Source organism: Anopheles stephensi, chromosome 3 (genome assembly GCF_013141755.1).
Source record: "Anopheles stephensi strain Indian chromosome 3, UCI_ANSTEP_V1.0, whole genome shotgun sequence".
NCBI lineage: Eukaryota > Metazoa > Arthropoda > Insecta > Diptera > Culicidae > Anopheles > Anopheles stephensi.
In genome coordinates, this window is record NC_050203.1 from 79,257,535 (window position 1) to 79,280,757 (window position 23,223).

Here is a 23,223-nt window from a genome sequence, read left to right on the forward strand (position 1 = left end):
CAAATAATCTCCGTTATGAGAACTCCTCGCCTTAAAATTGAATTTCCTAACACAATTCATCAAAGACCAAACTGATAGCTACTGCCTTATCGCCTCCTACATTCCAGAGCACCACCTGAGACAATGTAGCCCGATGGAATGTGATACATCGACCACTTCCGTCTCAATCGCGCGAAACCGGCTACCCTGCTTTCTCAATTGGAATAAACGAGCAAATTAACCCATTAGCTCGCAACAATCTAACAAAGCGCTTAGCGTGCTTAATCAATGCGCGTAATGGGGAATCAAAATCAATCACCCGGCCGGCTGACACCACAAAACTCCTGCCGTGTCCCGTGGCGGTACAGCGATGAGACAACCGTCAACAAATCGTCCACCATTAAACGTCTCCATAACACGCCACCGCCGGCAAGAGACGGATAGGGCGAAAGGGAGGCTGGGGGGAAAGGGAGGTTGGGTGAGAAAAAAGAAACCACCCAACCACCACATCAACACATTAGCCGACCAGGTACGACCGAGCGCGAGCTTCGAAGTTACTATGTTGCATGCTGCACCGCGACTGCACGCACTGCATTAATTGGCCTTCGGGTATCAATAACATCCCTCGCGCCTTCTTCAACCCCTACCACGCTGCTCCACCAACTAGGTGATGGTGTGGCAGCAGCAAATTAACAAAGCTTAAATGCAGCTCGAAACACCCGTTTTATGATGCTCCCGATTGGCCCGGTCTAGGCAAACGGAACAAATTGTTTGATTGGTAGCATAATTGAATAAGAGAGTGTGTAATCGTGATAAATAAGCTCCCTGTTTAAGCACACTAACCGGATTGTTGGTGTCCCGGTGTCTAGACACACTTCTAGAGCTCTTTTTTTGGGTGTGTTTGTCCCTTGCGCCCTAAGGATTTGTGCTTATCCCTTCGTTTGGACGATTACAAACCTTTTATCATCCCAGTCCCAGGGAAAAAAGGGGTTAAAAAGCTTTCCATCACACCGAATGCGAATGTGTGCGTATGATGAATTTTCTCACTGTGGTTGTTGGCTATAAAAATAGTGTCCACCCGAGCACTTTTCCAGCCAGCGGTTGGTTTTCTTTCCGCTTCGCTTCTGTTGATTTTAGGGTGCGTTTGTGGTTGTCTGTTCGACGCCATAAATCAGAGCCACTTCGCAGGCGATGGATCAGAACTTCAAGGCACGAGTGCTTGTCAATCCATCTGGTGCTGGGTGTTCGTCCACCTCCACCGGGCGGTCCGTCTGGACTTACAGAATCGATGATGACCTTTTCCCTCCGAAACTTCACCGTACCGTACGAGCTTAATTGCTTTCAACCCCATTTCCCAAAACCGAAAAGTAAACCCCGCTTTTTTGTCGCCTGAAGAAAGGACAAACTTTCAACGCTCTTTTTATTGTAATCTCACCAACACAGACACACCAAGGGGGACGAGCGAGAAGGATTTTTCCCGAAAAAAAAGCGCAAGAGGGAAAATGGTACTCTTGAAAGTGAGTGCCGGTGCTTTACTCTCGATCGAAAATTGGGCATCCCGATCGTAAAACATCTTTTCCCACCACCGACCTAACCCCAAATCAGCACGAGCAGCACACAACAGGCGAGTGTAGTTTATGATGGTAATCAACGGGGAAAACACACGCAAACTCTCTTGCGCTCTTTCTTTCACGTTCGGCAGACAGACGGCACTGTTTTGGTGGGGCTTTTTGTTTGCAGTACAGTAATCGGTAAGAGTATATGTCACCAGCCACACCAGCAGAAAAAGCTTTCGAAAGGCGTAAAGCAACAACATCTGGCTGATAAATGGTCGTGAAATCAATGAAATGCACTCGCAAAATGGTGAGTTTTGTGAGTTGTTTGGGTGGCTGCGGTGATGGGTGGGCTGAGATTTTGTGCATAAACTTGAAACAAATGGCCACTTTCGCCGTGTGCAATGGAGTGATTTACGCTGTAAAATGTGAATGAGCTTATATCATTTTGGTTATGCGATTGGAGTTGAGCTCAATGATGTACGTTGAAGGTTGATTCGCTTTATTAAACTGTATTTAAAGGACACATAATCATGATTGGGGGGTTTAAACGGATGAAAAATAAAAAAATCGAGGTTTTGTTATGGTTATTGCATAAATATAGGCGTTTTGATGTTAATATTTAAATGTTATTATTTAACAGCTTATTTACAGTGTTTTGAACAATAACAAATTCAAAATTTCTTAAATAGAAAATGCTATTGCATTATTCGTTTTGCATAAATTTAGGCGCTTTGCAAGTTTTAGGAAGCTTGAAATTCTTATTATGATTCCCTTTCATCAAACTACAGTTTATTTAACGTTCACCAAGTAAATATAAACTCATCTACACTGAATCTACAAAACATGTTTGTAAAATAGTGAAATATCCCTCGAATTGCATATATTTAGGCGCTATGATATAGTAGAAGATAAGTAAGCGAAGCAATTGTCTATAGAATCTCCAAGGAATAAGTTACAGATTAAGCTGGTCGATCCACCTAAATTCCCCATAATTCGAAAAACTTTATTTAAATGACTATTTACAACGATCTACGCGCGTTCTTAACTCATCACTCAATCCTGTCTCCGCTTGAAGGTCTGCATTTCATTAGCCTATTAAACTTTATTCAATTTCATCTCCAAGGAAACCTGTTCGCCCACGACTGCCCGATCCCGAATTCCAGCTGCCACCATTATATGGCGGATCACACATGTTAACCATTTCACCGTGAGCTTCCCTTTTTTTCGATTACGCATCACAAAACCGGCTCGCACAGAATGGGCTTCAAAATCGATCCCCTCCCCTCTCGCTAAACCCTATAAACCGAACCGTACCATTTACGACCGTAGTTACCCGATAAGAGTGGCGAGACTTCGTCTCAGAGAGCCACACAGTACTGAGCTGTTTGTTGTTATCAAAGCGCCACAAACACGATCCAGACTACATGCACCAAAGACGTGCGTTTTTTTGTTGTGAAAAGTGACGAGATATTCAACCGATGTCCTCTTATCGGACTTTTTCTCACTAACCATTACTTGGGACCGAGTGGGGTTTCCATAACCACACGGTGATGATGCAAAACTGTCCCATTTGGTTTGAGTGGATCTTCGCGTTTGGGAAAGGATGCCTCATCCGACACACCAAGTCCTGCCTCACAAGGGTGGGCGAATTGATGGGATTTCTTCCACTTTGAACTAGTCATTTATGGAAATTTTGGTGTATCGCTGCTAACTTTCCCGGGCGCGTGCCTTGCGCCAACGACGGATAGATAGGTTTATTGCCACCATCCGCCGACTTCCAACACATACGTTTTCACTGTGGCTGCTTTGCGAGAGGCTTTGCCGACACTGACGCGGATAGATGGGTTTACGATCAACGCAAATGGGAGTCGATTTTGGGGTCACGGTTCACTCCCCAACGGGCGTTCGAGAAGGTTTTCCACTTTTCACGGCCTAAAATGAATATTTCATGAACCGATGGAACCGTCACACTCTTGGTCGAGGATTCGCATGGCCTTCCACTGTCATGCATAATCGTGAGCCACATGCTTCGGAAATCTCCATCGTCTGTCGGTAATCTTTTCATTCATCGAAATGAGGGACCCTCGATCACTATCCATTACTTTGAATGCCTTTGCGTCGTAATGTGTACGGACGACCCGTGCCGTAAGCAAATCAGAGCTCCATCTATTTCCCCAACTCACGCACACAACACAATATGCTTACGGTGCGGAAGTAACCATTGTTCCTGACTGCAGGCGGCGAGCAGCGAGATCGACACAAGCAAATCCAACACCCGCAGTAGCTTAATTAGGTCAATCCGTTGCGTATAATCAGGTCTCCGGGATAAAGCTCTTTCTTCTCATCCTATTAAACTCTGATACGAGTCACACACACACACACACAGCGCTACACACTTTCTTCCAGTGTCGTATGTTCCTCCAACGCCCGGAAACTATCACCAAGGTTAAGAGCAATCACGGAACCGTACCGTAGCTTCAGTTTTTCGTACTGCTTAGCCGCCCGCTTCCGTAGCTGCACAACATGGGCCGAATTCTTGGCGCACAGTTCCGACTCGAACTGTTCGAGCACTTCAGCCACCTCAAACTCACGGTGAAGTTTCGCCACATCCAGCGCTGTCCGGCCGGATGTGTTCATCTCGAACACGTTGACACCCGCCTTCAGTAAACATTCCACACACTCACGATGGCCAGCAGCAGCCGCTAGATGTAACGCCGCATTACCGGACCGATCCGTTTTCGTCAGATCGCCTCCTCGTTTTAATAGCACCGAAAGGGCTAACGGGTGTCCATGGGCAGCGGCCAGAAGCACCGGTGTCAGAAGATTCTCGTCCGGAGTGTTCGTCTCCCAGCGTGTTGCCTCCTTAAGCAGCAGCACGTTGCCGGTGCAGGCTGCCCGATGAAACCGGGTCGTAACGCCCATACTGGTGAAATGCACCACGAAACTAAGTTTGAACGAACAAAGCTGGATGAGACACTTGGTTCCGGGTCCATCGATAGGTCTTATCGATCGGACCGGAGTGATAAGACGGTTACTTATCTCAAGTGGAGCTCGGAGGCTTATAATCATTGCTGGGGAAGATGTTTTGGGCGATAATATTCGATTATGGCGCTATTTACCCCCTTTTATCGTGGACCTCTTTGTTATCAGAGCGGGACCTGAGAAGATTATGTCACGGGTAGACACCGATATTGTATTGAATTTGACAAAGTGGCAATGTATCGACTTGATTGAGTTTTTTTAATGGATTCCAATTTGTAGTGGAATTAGGCTTATTGTTAATGATAAAATACAGTGCTTCACACATAAATCGGGACTCTTTGATTTGCTATTCGATTTTCTAGATCCAAGAATAAACAATCAGGCGCCATTTTGTATGGTTCTTTTCTCTCATCTCTTTCTAATTCACCGAGAATGAAGTATAGATTGCGGCGGGCCGGTGGTCGATGCGACAGCGATGCCAGTCTTCACACGGCAGGACCGGGGTTCCCATCCCATCTGAGCCGTTGCCCCTAGTGAGGACTGACTATCCGACTATGCGGTATCAATAAGTCTAGTAAGCCAGAAATTGCAGGCATGACCTACGAGGTCATTAGGCAAAGGAAGAAGAAGCAGAAGAAATCAATGTGTCCGAGTTTGCGTTTGATGCACTGTATTTCTCAAAAGGACCGCGTAATCAATAAGGACTTCTGTCAAATTTGTTAATTTTTCTCCCCATCTGTATTAATCAGGGAATCAATTAAACTAATAATAAGTAAGTTTTTACCCCCTTTTAAACAACAACATTCAACAATACAAAAAAGGTACAATTTTTTTAACTCCCTCCCTTTTTTAACAGCTATCACTTCCCAGATCTGTTCAGATAATTGCCATAAAATAATATCGTCTTACTTCCTGGAACGCTTTGGCGACGCTAATTATTCACTCCTAGCACTTGCCATCCGTACCATCCTTCTTGGCGGACAGAAAAAATAATGACTCCCAGCGATACGATACGATCGGATGTTATCTATCACCTCGACCATACCCGGTCGACGGGATCTGGGTCAGTCAGTCAGGCAAAAGTTTCGTTCGTTCCCCGTTGATACTGGAACGTCAGGTCCGCACACAGCACACAAGCGCCACGAGCACGTCACGTCGCGCCCGGCTGTATTGATTACTTAGACAAAGTATAAATATTATGCAAATAACTTCATTCGCCCTGCAGCCAATCGGTCGGTCGGTGGCACTTTCCCGGTGCGAAAACGAGAGACCGAGAGGCAGAGAAAGTAAAAAGAGGGATTACTCTTCGACTCTTTGGCATGTGATTTCGGAAGCGCTTCACGAGCCTGCACACGGGTGCTGCTAGTAATCTAATAGCAAACTTGATGCAGGCTCACAAATCCTGGGATTGTGCCATCGGTTCCACTTCTCAGCGAACGACGGACACCGGCCAGTGTTTGCCTGTAAGGTGTAATTAAACGTAACACTGCAAACGGTACCATGGAAACTGTCGGGCTGGAACTGCTTGATGATGCAGCTACACATTTTTAATTACTTTTGCCACAAGCAACCCCGTACTCAAGGGCTCCCCTCCACTATCAGCAAACAGGGACATTCATTGATTGAATTGAGCCGATTTCTCGATGAAGCGTTTAGAAAGGGTAAACTTTGATGCGGAAAAACAAGAAACCTTTCGCCAAGTCGAAAAGCGAGTGCTCTGTCGAGTGCCCGACAGGTAAGAAAGGCACCCCGGCACCATAAATCGAGGTGAGTTTTGCTCAGAGCGACATTCCAAGATGAAAATGGGCATGAATACCCGATTACCCTCGGGGTTCGATTCCGGGCGGTGTGTCTATGTGCGAAGATTGACTTAATTTGCCCGTTAATGAAGCGTGGTACCGTCTTCTTCTGCATGGTGCTCGGGGTGGAAAAAAACATCACCGTACCACCTTCTGCTCGCTAGAAGGCGGTGAAAATGGAAGGCAAAAAAGCCACAGTCGCATCATCATTGGTGGCCGTCACACATTCCTCCACAGCTCCTTCTTCGAAAAGGGAGGGAATCTTCGGGTTGGTCTTTTTGCGTTGTTTTGCTTCAACAACCTTTGCGTGGAGTGAATTGCTGAATGCCTTCGAGGGGGTTTGTTTTTAGAGTGCATCGTGCCCGGGACAAGATGGATTGAGCGATCGCTTATCCACGGAACAGCTGCCGGTCGTAGTGGATGTGACAAACCATCCGCTGGGGATCCACTGGTTCGCTCGGGTAGGCATAGAAGAGTAAATCAAACGAAGATTTATTTTTATGGAAAGGATAGTTTATGTTTCATAATTGCACATAACTCGTCTGTTGCTTCCACGAATGATTGTGAAGCTCAGGTTAGGAATAATTTAATTTAATTGTTTAATTAGACTTTCTTAGTAATTTGATTTGGTTGTTTTTGAACTGAAAATTTTGAATTTTATAGCGCCTGAAAGTATGCATTGTTTAGTTAAAGAGATTTGTTACAGTCTAAAGGGTATTTTGGTATCTTTTTAATTAAAAACTTTAACAAAAAAGTACTAATTTCGTGATTGAGAAACAAACCAATTACAATTAAAAAATTAAGATAAACCAACCAACAAATTTTATTTTTAGTGAATAAAAGCTTACTCTAAGGCCATTTATGAACTTAGAGCTTTACGTCAATGTGTATGGAAATATACTTTCACAACCCAATTCATGGGTTACATTAGCAAAATTATAATCATCTGCAGATTTTTCACAAGCTATGAACATTGAGCTAGGCTGGGGAGAAAGCAAGCTGAAATTAATTTTTGACAGAATGATGGATCTAGCCGGCTCGTAAGGTAGAACGAATGACCGATGAATGGAGTAATTACTTCAAGATTTCGTTTCATCTAGACTGAGCTGTAGGTTCCTGCCATAGAAATCTGTTTGTAAAACAAAAACTTCTGCTGAAATAAGTTATTTAGAAAATCTGAATTCTGTACTATTTCTGGAGCCTTAATGTATGCAATTCGAAATATTTCAAACCCCCATACACTATAATTTATGCTAGATTTTGAGCTCTATTGGTCTAAATTCTCTATTTCCTAGCATTATTGATTAGCTTAAAAGTCTAGTTGGATTCAAACAAGTAAATTCAGAAATTGCATACCTCCAGGAGTTGAAATTGGGGTCGCCTCCCTTTTCAATGACAACTGCACTACAATTTCAAATCTCTTTTAAGAGACAAACACTCTTAAACATAACAGTTTGTTTGAATTAACCTCACAAACGCTTTCCCGCAGTTAATTGAACCTACCAATGACGCCTTGCGAAGTAAATCTCATCCACCCAGCCAGACAGCTATCCTGGCGGAATTTGCACCCAACTGCACAACCGGAAAACCATTCGTCTTCCCAACCACTGACAGCTTAGCGAAAACATTCGCTCGTTCGGCGTCGTTTTATTTTTTTTCCCACCCGGACATTCTACTATCCCGCGCGGAGAGGAAATCGCTAGGCACTGTCACAATCCATCGCTTCCAGCTGTCGGCGGTGTTGCCCGTCCGGTGGCAACCGAAATGATTAATTGCCTTATCACACTCGTCCACAGGAGCGATCGCGCCGACAGCTTACGCACGCACCCATTTTGATGGAATGCGTGCGTTTCCTAGGTCCTCCGGGTACCCGTTCGCCACCACTACAGATCAAAGGTATGTTCCGCGCACGCCACTGGGTAGCGAAGACTTCATACCAGGTAACCATGCAGCCGTCCATTTTGTTTTTTTGTATCCAAAACCCCACCCAAGCCGGACAGTGACAGGTGGAAATCACGGGTGCTTTATCATACACACTCACATGCTGGGCCTCTTTTTTGGGCGATATGGCCTCGAAATGATTTTATGACTATTGTACGCCGCTTCCACGCCTAAAAAGGACTTGGCGCGGTTTTGTCCCGCGCTTAACATTCATTCGACTCCACGCTGCCCGTGTTATCCTTCACGAATAAATGTTCCGATGGGTGAGGGAGATCGACCATCAGCGGGCGGTCAGTTGGGTGGCCCGAAAAAGAAAAAACGAAAGGAAATCTCGCCGGGCACTACAAAGTAGTTACGCTGTAGGGAACTGGAAGCTCGAATTGTTTGAGCAAATTTTTATCATTTTATCGCTCAAAGTTTGCACTCAATGGAGCTACTTGACTGAAGGGTGGGCCAAAAGGGTGGTCCGAGTCGAGCAGAGCTTGAATGGGTCCGTGGGAAAAAATAAAAACAGTCCAACCCCAAACCAGCTCCAACGACGCACAGCACACAGATCAGTTTGGATTTATGGTTAGGATACCGGATCCGGACCACGAGCGGATCGATTGAGCCCGCCGATGCTTGTGTCGTTTTTTCTTTTTTAATGAGCAAAAATGTTTCCTATTTCGGTATTATGCTGTTGAGGCAATGTTTCCTCTCCGGACCTGCCAGCCGACCCCCCTCTTAACCAACCTCTTGGTGCAGGGTGACCCAGAAAAAAAAGTTTTGCTTCAAGGGGTAACTGCATCTTCGGATCGGGGGTCTGCTTGTCGCGTTCGGGCAAAGAAAAACTATATGTACATGTACAACGATAGCGCAAAACATTAAAACTGTCATCCGTGATTGTCAAAGCAATGGGGACATGCGGTCGGATACGATCGAAACAACTGGCAGCGGTTCTCGATTTTGCTTGAATTAGGACAAACTCTGCAAATGCTTCGATCAGGTCAACCCTAGCGCCGTTCGGTTCGGGCTCAAAAGAAAAGAAACGGAGCCATAAACCATAGGCAACGGTACATTAGCAATGCACTAAATGATGCATTAGAGATTAATGTATGCCGGCAAAATGGCAATAAAGCTTTGGATAACGCTGGATTCGAATTCGGAACTCACCCTATGGAAACCACAAATCAATCCTTACCGCCCCAAAAAAAAAAACAGGGTCAATTGATCGGTATGCACACGTACCGTGCCCGTATGAATGCACATTAAAAGAAGTGCAATAAAATGCCACAAAAGCATTGTAAGTTGCATATGAAGTTTCGATGGAAACGCAGCGTACGCAAAGAATTGCGGAGACACAAAGTGGTTCGGTGGCCAATAAAATGTAGCCAAGGATAATTTATGTACCAGCCGGGGTTCGGGCTGGTCACCACGATCATAAACGAACTGCAAAAAAAAAGCTGCGTTACTAGGCAAATTTTTACGACAATCGTCATTTATGTGAAATCGTTTTATAACTTTTAATTAACGACGTACCGCGCAAAGGGGAAAGGGTCAAGCAGAGAAATCCAACTGTGAGGCCTTATAAACAGAAGGATATTGGGCTTTTCGTTATTGATTTGAGGTCAGCGAATGGGTAACATTGTGTCCGGGATTACTTTGTAACGTGTGGTGAGAGTTAACTCATTTGTTGCATCATATTAATTGCGGTTGGCATTAATGAGGCGTTCTAATTGACATTATCTCATACGATCTTTTGTTGCGTCATTTTAGATCTTAATTAGTTCTTAGTTGGTAATTACTACGATTGCATCATATATGTGATCTCTTAGGTAGAGTAAGCAATTTTAGGTGATCTTAAGGGCATTCTCAAGTTATTTTTATTAAGAGACTAGTAAAAAATCTTTCATTAGTTTTAGATTTTATTTCAAATCAACTTTTAACCGTAAATATTTTTGGTATAGAATGAACGCTTCAAGGTCAGCAAGCGTTGAGGAAAAGCGGCCTAGTGTGAGTTCCAAGCCAATATGTAACAGATATAGCCTACATTTAGGCGCCCCGAACTAATAAAATTTATATATGCAGCTAAAATCACTTTTTTTAATTTACAATATTAAACATGTTGTTTCCTTTCTTCTCTTGTTTTAATGTTAAAACATTATAAACGAGGCCTACCTTTAGGCGCAAATAATCAACCAATTTTATTTCTCTCGTACGCACAATCACCTCAATAATTTGTCTGTATTTTATTGTTACAAAATGCTTTCATATCAGATAAATTACGTCCTCTGCAATCAAAACTCACCCAACAATATCGCTGCTAAACAGTTTCGAATTAACGTCACCGCTCTTAAAACGCTTACCCAATAATTAAACGCATAATTGAACCGTTTCCTGCCGGTGTAAACAGTGTTCCATTATCGCACGCTCAATCGATCTTTCGCAGGATACAGCCCCGTTCGATTTCTTTCGCCAACATACATCAGCTCAAGACGGTTTGGTGGCAAATTATAGCATAGGCAGTCGTGTACCGTTGGACAGCAGGTAAATGAACTCGGTCAGGTGCACGATATATTGTTCATGTCTTAATTACAAATTAACCGACATAAATTTAGGACACACCACCGAACTTGAACGGAAAACTTGTCCCTTTTGTGTGTTTGGTGAACGATCATGACACACACACACTCACACACGTCTAGTCGAATCACAATGCCTTCACAACGAGTAGACGATTTACAACCCAAGCCCTCAACCTCAAGGATTACGAGTGACGGTTTGGTTTGGGTGGGAAAATTTATGCGCCCCAGACATGTCAGCGGGGTCGCCTTTGACTGGGTCCATGGCAAATCATGGACCCCCAACGCCCCGAGGACAAATTAGCGATCGAAAGCTTACCAGCCCAAGAACATTCGTACGAGTAAAGTACGAGAAAGAAAGAAACACCCGCCTGACGTGGTTTGTCGTTGTGGATGAGCTAAATTTGGCCAGACTTCTAACCCTCGATTTGGTTAGATAGTAAACGATTGTTGCTCGCATTCGACTGATAATTAAAACTACCCCCGAAACGCTTCACGCTTCTTTGGCCACTACTGCTCGAGACTGGTGGCGAAAAAATCTCGACGCACCAAATACGATGCAACTTTTATGTGCTTCGCGATTCCCAATTATGCAGCAGTGTTTGGCTTTTTCTGCCCTCGTTCTATTCTTGCGCTAGGTGTCGCACAAAATGGTGCGATCTGTGATTTGAACGTGGCGAAAGCATTGCCATTATAGCACCCGGCGTCGGGGAGAACTTCTTCTTTTGGCTTTTGGCGCTCTCACAACACCGCGAATCTCGAGCTAATTGAATTGATGAGCCAGACGAGTTTTATGTTGACCAAGACAAGCAGATTTTGCAGATGATTAGCTACGTTCGAGGGTAGCGAGTCTTTGCGCAAGGTTTTATTGGAGGGGCATCCGAAATTGTAACTATTTTTATTATAATTTTATTCGCAGCTTTACTCGTTTCGGATAGTCATCCCAAAATTGGCAAGACACACAAAAACCGGGACTGTAAAAATTTACAAGTGTTTTTCCATCGTCGAGTGGAAACTGTTGATCGGTGAGTGAGATGCAGAAGAGAGGAAAACAGCCAAAAAGGCCACATCTAAAAATGTTGCAGAAAACATTAATGTTAATGGTGCTGCAGTGTGCGTCAACAGTGTGCTAGCGGTAATCCGTACGCGTGTCTAGACATGTGGTAAATATGGTTGCAATAATGTTACGCGCATGAAATTGCTTGCTTGCAACATGTTAATATTATTCTGCGGACTGCAGAATGTATCTCTGAGAAAGCTCTATAAATTTGATTGATTCTGCAGTGATTTTAAATTTAATTTCTGGAGGGAATAAGATCTACCAGAAATGCAGACGCGAGAAAGTATGCAATGTATTTGAATAATATTTATATAAATTCATCCCGCTCATGGATTCTCTTTTTATCTTTCTCTCTCTCTCTATCTCTCTCTCTCTCTCTCTTACACAATACAATACTAAAATACAATACCAATACCAATGCCTTACATGGATCGTCGTGGTGGCTTACATGGAGAGGGCTCTCAGAGAAGAAAATGCTTGAGCTGCTTGAGCTACTTGAGTTAAATACTACTATTGTAGCATGCTTAAGCGCTAATTAGTAAAACTGGCCATAAAGTTTCATTCGTCTCAAGACGATTTTGCAGAAAAATTGGGGCTACTAAGATTCATTCAGCTCTCAAAAATGGTTCGATAGGCACTGAAGTTGAAAATAAAAAACTTAAAACAGTAATTGCATATATTCAGGCGGGTCAAATTTTAGTTGCTCCTAACACAACATTCTTAAGGTTAAATATTATTTTGCTAAAAAGTTGTTAAATTCAATTCAATAGCAGGAGCATGAAAAAATAGTTTTCAAATAACAATTAAACAACAAAAATCATAAAACTGCTCCAGTCATATTAAGCTCTCTTATACTGCTTTTCCATCTGTTGTACCCTTACTCTAGTTCCATTGAATCCCCAGGTTCATATAATTTCACTCCGCATCAGCAGCCGTGGTTTCGCTAACCATTAAAAAGCAAATAAAGATTGTCATGCCAAACTGCATACACGACTCCAACAGCCGTTCGGAAGCACTCGTTACAAAACAGATCAGTATCGAACGATCGTGTTCGTCAATCGCAATGGTCGAAAGGCAAAATGGGTAGAGTTTAAAAACAAAACAAAAAAAACTGAGCACACACAATAACAACTTGTTCATGTACTTGCCATTCGTTTTATCACTCCGTTAATCGCCAGTAGCAGCAGTAGCAGCAGTGCTATCCATTGCATTTCGTGTGACTCAACGAAAAGGGAAACCATGGGGACTAGCAGTGTAAGGATGCAATTTTAAATTTAATGTTTCCCTCCCCCTGAACCGGTCAGGACCGCAGCAATTCGATAAGCAGCAATAGTGGCAGCACGGTTTCACCCCATTTTATATTGTTTCGCGTGACAACAACCGTCCACCCTGTTGCCGGGAGCTTGCGTGTGACGAGATTGAATCGAGAAGAAGCGTTTCTGACCAACCCGTACAACCGCATAGGGACGCTGATAGAGGAGGCGCACGGGAAGGTTACCGACCGAGGACACATCGCAAGCCAATGTGTTTCCTTCCTTATCGTCACCGTGCCAACCGATCGAATAGCATCATTTCGTTACACTCGGTTTCGGTATCATTTGCACCGACATTGTGTGCTTCGCGCAACCGCTCGCACCACAGCAGGACATCTCCCGATTTGTTATTAAACTTTTAGTGTCCGTTTTAGTGGTATATTTCATCCCGTTTTATACCGAGCGTGCGAGCTGGCAGAGCTTCATTTGCAGCTCGGGATGCAAGCGCAAGCGTGGTGTTGCGGGCCAAAAAACCTTGGCCGCCTTAGATGTGGCCCGAGCATTCCGTATCCGGTGAGAAGATCCTTGGCTTACTGGATGCATTCGAATCGATTTCAATGAATCGCTTCTTCTTCTCGGGGAGGTTTAAGAGCTTCAGTTTCTTTAAAACTCGTAAAGACTTGCAGGCGACTTGCAGTACGGCACACAAGGATTGCCACCTTGTCAGGACCAGCCCTGCCGGTGTTGAAGTTGGTTTTGGAGCGACCAACTACTTCGATCCGATGCTGTAATATGCATCGGATACTAGCGGATGAAAGTGTACAAAAGGAAATTAACCTACATTCCGATATCACCACACTGACACCGGATATTGTGCCGGAGAAGCAACAGAGCCCGCCAGCGAGTGCATCTTTTCTTGCCGGCCGTCCTTTTGGAGCCGTGTACCGAAGGAACCCGTGTTATGCGTAATTAGGTTTAGGGCTGCTTTTCCAAGAGATCACCAGGACTTCCCACTCTCCAATGGATGTCGATGGAATCGTTGTTGCAGCTGGAATTAGTTTTTCCCCAGTGCAGGTTAGTGGAGCAAGCTCCGCAAACTCACAACTATGACCCGACCCGACTTGCTGCCTTCTTGGAGCACGAGATTCAATCAAGTGTTACGGGGTGAAAGTGATCGACCATAAAAACGGTTTGATTATTCGTCCCTTCTCTGTTTGCCGAGTCCCGGGCAATCGAAAGTTATGTTTTTAACGATTGTTGATAGAGAAAAACATTAAAAACGGTTATCCGAATGGCTCATTCCGTGTGCTGTTGTACCATTTGCATGTGGTTGGTCATTAAATGCAAAGTTGAACAGGATTAGTTCCTGCGTGTGTGTAACTGTGTGGACAAAGTTTGTAATTTGAGCAAACAGTTTTTATGGCTTGAGAGTTTGAGCAAACTGTAGGGGAAATTGTCGTGATAGAAGTTTAGAGAACAAACAGAGAGAGCCATGTTTGTCTTGAACTTTTCTTCAACTTCAGCAAATCCGGAGATGCCACATCAAGCAGCTCTCTCTCTCTCTTTAATTTCTTTCCAATAAATTGCCAATCGTCTCAGCGATCGATTTCTGACGCGTTATCTCCCAGGGAACAGTGTCTGGAAACTTGTTGTCTTTTGGGCTAACGTCAACAGTATCTTGCCAGACGCCCAAAAACATCGATACAACTCAACTCTTCCAGACGACCGACGACGACGATTCACCCTTGCTCCAATCGCGCCAGACTAAACATCCAATCCAACAAAGAAAAAAACAGCTGAGGAGATACTTTAATTTTGGAGATACTGTAATTTAGTACTTGCGAGAAGAAGTGGAATGCTTATCCCATATGGTCAACATAACCCTTGCAGGGAGATACAATTCTTCCTCCATTTTTTTTCCATTCCAAGAAAGAAGAAATGATCCCGACTTTCAAACTACGCTTAAACCCCACCGGGAGGGGGGACTTACTTGCAATCTTTGCGAAACGCTCCAAAGAACGGGTTATTAGCAATAAAACTGAAATCAATATCGGGATACACACACACACTTACCAAGACCGTGAGCCATAATTTTAAAGGCAAAAGTAGTATGAACCCTTCCCAAAGATCGAAGACGCACACCCAGCTCGGCCATTCGATAGATTTGGCAGGTTTCGCTGTTCTTCTCTTTTCTTTTCAAGACCCGCGTAATGGATTACTTCGTGCGAGGCAGCAGCAGTTTATTGGCACATTGATTTATTTATGCATTCATTTATGGCTCTTTTGTTGGAGGAGATGTGCTATAAAGAAGAGGCGTTTTTTTGTTGGCTTTCATTTATATCTTAACTTTATTCCAAGCAAGCATCCATTTCGATTGGTGCGAGGATGTGTGTGTGTGTAAAATTGTTCAAAAATGGCATCAGAGTCCATCAGCACAGCTTTGGGATTTATTTAAAGCCATTAGCAAGCTGGTGTTTGATCTAAACAATGGCGAAGATTTGTGGGCAAGAATCGCTTCCCCCAAAATGCTATTAAAGCTCAACTGGGACTGGTGAAACCTATAAGTCATCGACAGTAATAAGGACCATATGGGGTCACCAGCCGACGACCATCCAGAAACCAACCTGCTTCCACCTTGAGACATCTCGACCCCGTTTTGCTTTCCCCACCGATCCATCCAAGGATCACTCGCCATCCCGGACAAGTTTATAATACCCGTCAATTACACTGCACCACCACCATAATGTCTGCTTCTCAAGATAAATCGCGGATCCTTCCGATCCCGCCGAGAAGAACGAAGGAAGGCAGCCGTTTAAAAAAAATGGCCAGTATTTATTTTTATTAGCCACTATCCGATGCGATACGTCCATTTGCCGCTCGTCGTTAAATAAATCAATCAGCCCAACGGGAATATGATTAAAAATAAATGCACGACAAACGGTCGCCTATGGAACCACCTATGGCCCCATCATGGATCATCGGAGCCAGTTTGGGGGTTGCTGCTGCTGCTGCTGAAATGCTTTTACGCTAAAATCGAATCGTAAATCGCACCGATACCTCCTAATTACCCATCAGCCTCCGTGTCCATCGGCAGAGAAGACGCGAGCACCTTCTCAACGCCACTTGTTCTCGCAGGCGCAGGAAAAAAAATGATAAAAAATCAACCCCGAAAGAGGCAATGGTGCCGCAATAAAAAACGAATTCACGCACATGACGCACCACCACTTCTCATCTCCTTCCTTCCTTATTCGTGTCCCCGTGTCCAGGCCAGGGGTGGAACGCATCGTTGCAAAGTGCCATTAATGCAACGGCAAATGAATGAATCGCAACCATAATTCGCGACCGAAAACGGATATTTCCATTAATAATAATTGCACATAATTTATAGAATCACTCAACCCGAGAGAGAGAGAGAGAGATCGCTGGAAAAAGGAAGAGCTATAAACGAGGAGAAAACACATGGAGGAGTTCATGGTGAGGTCCTCCGGTAGTGGATAAATTGAGTGTGTGTAAAATTAAAACCAGAAGGCAAGTGAAACAGAAGTGAACGCTGGGTAATATCACATCGGGGTTAAATGGATTGGTAACACCGAAAAGGGTGCATCAAACCCGGCTGCAGGTCACCAACACAAAGAATGGGTTTAAAAGGATGCATTGGACCAGGCGCGGACATCCCACTGGAGGACGTCCAATTCTTCCCGAGGACTCTTAGTCTGGGCGAGCACAAAGCAGCAAAAGCAAAACATCAGATGCAATTAATAATCATGCATTTTGCTTTCCGTTTCACTTCGCTGATTTGTTATGCGCTCGTTTTTTTTTTTTGTCACACCATTTTTATGTCCTCCCATTAGGCCTTCATTTGTCGTCTTCGTAATGGGAATGTGAACATCCTTCAAGGTTTTTTTTTACCTTAGTCCGCGGTAGCTTCTGGAGGCTACAGTTAGGTGCAAGGCTTACCGGGAAAGGCTTTCAGTTGCATTGAGACCTCATCCGTTTGCAGCACTGCTTGTCTGCTTCAATTTTTTTTCTTCCCTTGTCGACAATATTCCCACCCCAAACAGACGCCTCAAAGCGAATGAAGAGGTGGCATTTAATATTTATTGTGCACTCGGGTGCAATTATTATGCACATTAAAACATATTTATAATATTGAGTGTGCCCCGATGCAGCGAGATCGCCGGCCGGGACTGTCGTCTGCGATCGTTTCGTGTCAGAAAGGTGTCACCCGACTATCTACCATTTTCTGGACATCACCGAAAAAGCCGCCAGAGAGGAAGAAGAAAAAAAAAGATGCACATGCCGACTGGCGTATGCACGTTCCTTGGCAGAGATCAACAGGATCTGTCGGCTGTCGGCCGAAAATACGTTTTCGGGTAATGACATGCACAAGCCCATAATGATGATCATTGAACCGACTCGATGACATCGTGACGTGAGATCTTGCCCATCTCATCATGCCATTCTGCCCAGCCAGCCCACCAGCAATTACAGTAAATCTAGAGTTGAAGTCGGTGGCAGGCAAGCAAAGAAAGCGCAAAAAAAAACTGCAGCACTCTCTGGTCTTGTCGAGACGAAAATCTGTCACACGACAGTAATCGTAAATAATGTTGGCAGACACACACACACACACACACACTTGAATGGAGGGTGTGAAGCTGAGTTACGAATGCAGTGTCCCCAGAGGTCGACCAGCTGGAGTGCATCAGTTTAAAAATATTGTTTTGTTTTTTGCTTTAAGTGATTCGTTTTTTATGCGTAAATTTATTAATTTAATGTGGGTCGCAGACAGGTAGGAAACTGGGCTTGAATTAATTAATTAAAATTTGCATTAAATGATGCGATTGGCCTCCACTTCAAATGATGCGAATAGAAATGAAATATGATTTTTATAGTTATATTTATCAATCCATTCTAACCTGTTTTGAACCTTACTCTCTTTACTCCATTTGAGTAAATAATGTCACAATTTTCACTTCGACGAAGAGAACTCTTCAAAGATGGGACTTGGACTCTCTTGGAAGATAAAACTGCTTGCACTAATAGGAATCCCGAATCCTGAGGTTATCTGTAGATTGGTTGGAATGGAGGAATGGTATCGCATCTACCAACTAGACTACCCATCTACGGGCTTCCAGCTAGTCCAGTAAGCTATTGGATGGCCGGCATCACCTAGCAGGTCATTAAGCCAAAAAGTCTAGAAATCTCTGGAAATAATAAGTCCTGGACGATGAGGCCTTGTGGACAATAATATCTCGAGCTGGATGAGATAGTTACCAGCACCAGGATAGACAGGACCAATCAGTCGTTAAGCCAAAAAGTCTAGAAGTCTCTAGAAAAACTGAGCCCTGGGCGACAAAGGCTTGTGGACAATAATATCTCCAGCTGGGTGAGACATTAACACCAAACTTTTAAATTAGCAAGAGCCCTTAGATGAGACTAGCCGCAAAAATGAGACCCTTGGTGGCCGCCTTCGCAGACCACTAACTCGATCAATAAGAGAAAATTAATGCTTCATAATTTGGCCAAACTTTATACCTATTTCCACAAACTTTAGGGTCTCTAAAAATAAATAATTACAATTTTGAAAGAACTAAATGTTGAAATTATATTATCTCTCATGATTCACTTACGACCTCAATAGTGATCACTTATCTTGTCTTAGTTATGTCCAAGAAGCTTTGACTCAGAAGAGATAGTTCTTATTCTTCCAGGAGCTTTTTTTAGCAACTGGATCGCATTCACTCACCAGCCGGTAATTGCTGTCCATAAAACATAAAATAAATACGCACGAAAGAATACATAGCGTATGACACTCATCTCGGCTGTAATTTGTCAGCAAAAGCAGCTTCATAATTTATCTTGCTCCAAGAACCAGACCTCCCCAAAAAGTAATGGGCTACAAACAGAAGTACAAAAATGATAAGCAAAACCGGGACTCCGTTCACCGCACGCGGCACTGACAGGATGAAAAATCCGCAACACAAATCATATCACGTGCGGCAGTCAATTAAATGTCAAACCGGCAATTAAGTGCCACTAGCATCTATCTTTCCGGCTGCCCACAAGCAACCGTAACCGCACGGTAAACCAATCTCTTAAGTGACCGTTTAAGATCGCGAGGATGCAAACAAAAGCACAACGGGGTGTAAGCAACAGTAAAAAACAAAATATTGCCTACGAAACCAGTTCGAAAAAGATCACTCATTACAAAAACGTGCCAACTCACGTCTGACAGTGCTGACTTCCCGAAATATGACACCGATTTTATCCAGGGCGATGTCAAACCGACCACTTCGATCGGCATTAAAGGGCGTAAGATCAGTTCTGGCAAGAGGAGGCTGGCTCAAATTCTGGACATAAATCGTGACGCGGTCAAACTTCTCCAAACCGTCTCAAGCGAGGTGTCCTCGACGACTGCGTGACGCGGCACGATCGTGAAAACGTGAGCTGTCGTTCGGGATTGCGCGACAGCATAGAAAACGCACTTAATGCATTTGCCTTCGATTAGTTCCACGTCAGCGGGTGCATCGGTCGGTGTCAGTTGATTGGATACTTTTTGTTGAGCTCGGAGAACACAACACACAAAAAAAACAGATTGGAATGTTGGAACACCCAGTGTCAGCGGTGGGGCGCACGAACAGAACACACCAACTCAATCAGGCTTATCGCGCGCGTCGCTACGCGGCCCAACATATTAATCGAAATTATAAATTGATTTATTTACAACTTTATTGTATCTAATTAATAAAAAACCAGTTCATCCAGGGAGTTACAGGAGAAAGCAAGAGCAAAAACAATCCCGGAACGGCATACGGAATTAAAAGTCAGTGCAGATACGCACAATTACGGCCATGTCTTTTAGCTGCCGCTGCTAATGGTAAGCGAGAGTGGGATCGGTTTCTGAGTAGGACGTAGGAATGGTTGCGAGCAGCAATGAAATTGTGCCCATTTCTGGACTGGCCTACAGCACTGCCGATTGGACGAATCGGGTGGACGTAATCGAGCAAAAACTCATCGAACGCCGTACAGATCGGAATCGGAATCGACAGCTTGGTATCTCCTCCTGCACACGCTTGGCACCGAGGCTGGACCTAAATAACAGCCGCTCTAAGCACAAAAAGCCCCCCGTATATCATGTCGTTGTGGTCGTTTTCCGTAACTATCTCCTCCCATTCCAACTCATCATCGAGGTGCTTACGGTCGATTTATTTACGGCAAAATCACAAACAGTGTCCATTGCTAGAATTCGATTCCAGCCGGCGCATTCCGTTTTTTGCTCCCGTCTGCTGAGGGGGGTTTTCCACCGTTTTCTTTTTGGGGTTGAAACAGATGAGGGACAACAAAAAATGATACCATATCAATCGTTCGCAGTACCGAAGCAATTCGAATTCATTTGCTTTTCAAATAAATTGTCACCACATTCCATCACCGCAGCTCGTCCCAGCCCAGTGTGGGCCACTTTGTATCGAAATGTGCCACTGGTATGGGGGACAGCCCGACCGGTAGGAATGCAGCCCCGGTAGAATGTGTGTAATGAATTTTCCACGAACGAGGTGGAGTTTTTCTGACCTCTTTTACAGAGAGACAGAAAGAGAGAGGGATAGAGCCGCCGGGCCAAGTCGGGTGTTTTACTGCGCCAAACGCTATGATTAGCGAAACGGAAGCCCTTATTTGTTGGAGCGTGCGGCGTTTGATGAATTGTGTTCTGTGAGGGCTTCGTGGGCCACCAGAGAGAAAAACAAGAAGCCGTTTGTGAGATAAATAAAGCTATCGGCCGAATCATCATTTGAAAAAGGCACCTTTGGTTTTTGTGTGTTCCCTCTGTTTTACTGTCGATTCCGTGGCCGTGGATGTTTGATTTATTGAGCCGTACGGGCAGGAACGAGCAAGTCACCGTACCCATGTGCCCGTGTGTCTATCAATCATTTCTGCAAACATATCAACACACTACCTTTCGCTAGGTAGCTCGAAGATGCCACCAACAGTGGAAGGATACTGCCGCGAGGCTTCTTGACTCTCCAGCTCGATTTGATGGAGGTGTGTGTGTGTTCAGAAGCTGATGCTATTCTGGATTTGTTTGCCAACTGTCAGCAGCATGTTGAACGTTGTCAAACCATAATAGGGCGCATGGTTGCCTGTTGGCTGCGGATGACAGGGGCACCACGCGAAGTGCCTGGTGGTTTATTTATACTCACGCTGGATAAATTGGAACGTGTTGGATTTCTATCCCGCAAGATTATTGTATGTAAATCTCAGCGGCAACCTGCCAACGGATAGGTATCTGCTTGGTAGGATGAAGCAACCATTCTCAAACTACCAAAGTGTGTGTGTGCGTGCGTGTGTCACATAATAAGCTAAATGTTTCGAAACATTTTGCTATGAATTCGGTGGCACCCGCTTGTGATGATTGTTTTTTGTTGGCGATGAAAAACGGATTTATGGCACGGAAAGCTAACGCTGCCATAATGGGAGCTAATTGCTCACGGAGCAGCCAGCGGAACCCATATAATTAACATCTCATATCAATCTATTCAAACCTCATTACTTCATTGCCCGGTCTAGCAAACTTCCCCGAAATTGGTCCTCGCAACGTTTGTTCTACTGATGACACACATTTTTACTTCACGGAGCATTTGTAGCGGCTAAGATAATAGTGCAAGCTGTTAGATGAGAGACTTACAGAAGATCGGATCGGAAGAGGGACACCAAAAATATTTCTTAGTACATGAGCTGTTTTTTGTCTGAAGAGACGATTTTGATGGTGACAGATGGGAGTATGTACGGGGTATTGCCATATTTTTGTTAATTAAAAGCTCTTCGAACCTTTTGTCAAACATTCCCAGTCCCAAACTGTCCCAGCTTACCCGAGACCAACTGTAAGTGCTATTTATACGCACCTTTACATGTAGAACTTGGCTCTCGGGTTGCGTTCTGGCGTAAATGAACGAATGCCGGGATGTGCAGAGTTTGGCAATCCGGTCACCGGTCCGTCAAATTAGACATTCTTGTCACAGTGGTAACCAAGCGTACGCCACCCTAGGCCCTGTGATGATTTGAACGCAAATTGTCTCTCGCAGGTCTTGGCTTCTTCTTTTCTTCACAGACACACACACACAACACGTGAGCATTATGATCCTTCGAGGTGTGCTGATGTGCTGCTAATCATGTTTATTTATTCTCGAAGCGCTTATGTGGAAGACCCTGGGTTTTGCGTCACTTTTGTTTCAAAACATGGCGCACAGGAAAACACTAACACTAAGACGTGTTTGGAGGTTTTAGCAAAAAAAAAAATGGAAGAACAATTTCTATGGCAGTGAGAATGGAAGCCGTAAGACGATGCTAGGGCACCATATGGTACATCTTAGCGCCGGAGAAGACACTGTTTGCCCAGTACGGGATAAAACAAGTCACGTTTTGTCACTTAAAACGGGGCCTCCATTTGCAGATGACGGTGAGGCGCTATGATTATTCAACTAATATGCATAAATAGCTGTTGCAAATGAATGTCAATGAATGGGATGAATGAATGGGGAGGGCCTCTGTATTCAATGGCTGTCTTTTTTCTCGTCATAAAGGAACGATAATTTAAGAGGGAATGTATCTTATCGTTATGAATTCTCCTAAAAATCTTTAAAAACCACCGCCTTCCATCAGCATAATCCAACGTTCTTGTAGTACAACAAAGGCGCTCAACGTCACCGCTCCGATCAGCTGCTTAGCTGAAACATCGATAAAGATCATCGTCAATAAGGCGGTACAAACATCCGTTTTTGGCAGGGCGTGAAGACAAATCTCATGCCTGTTTGAATGTGACTAAGCAAAAGTCAAACTCGCGGTTCAATTTCGGATGGCGACCCCCACTCGCAACCGTCTTCACCCACCACAGACATCAGTTCAACGATGCAGGCGCCGGGGCAAGCCGTTAAATTGTCTCTCGTTTGGCAGTTTCTTTTAAAAATAGACAGCCCCCATTCGGGAACGGACGGCTCCGGCGAACGGCAAACACCGGGCATCCGGGCCCTCAACATCGCCCCCATCCCCCCCCCCCTCCCGTAGTGGGTGGAAAATTATGAAAAATGAGTTCGTTGCATT

At 44.3% G+C, this 23,223-nt stretch overlaps 1 protein-coding gene across 5 annotated transcripts in view; it reads right to left on the reverse strand.

The window, feature by feature from the left end:
* Positions 1-23,223, reverse strand: part of LOC118514711 (lutropin-choriogonadotropic hormone receptor) — a 104,789-nt gene that overhangs the window by 42,870 nt on the left and 38,696 nt on the right. The window lies entirely within an intron of this gene.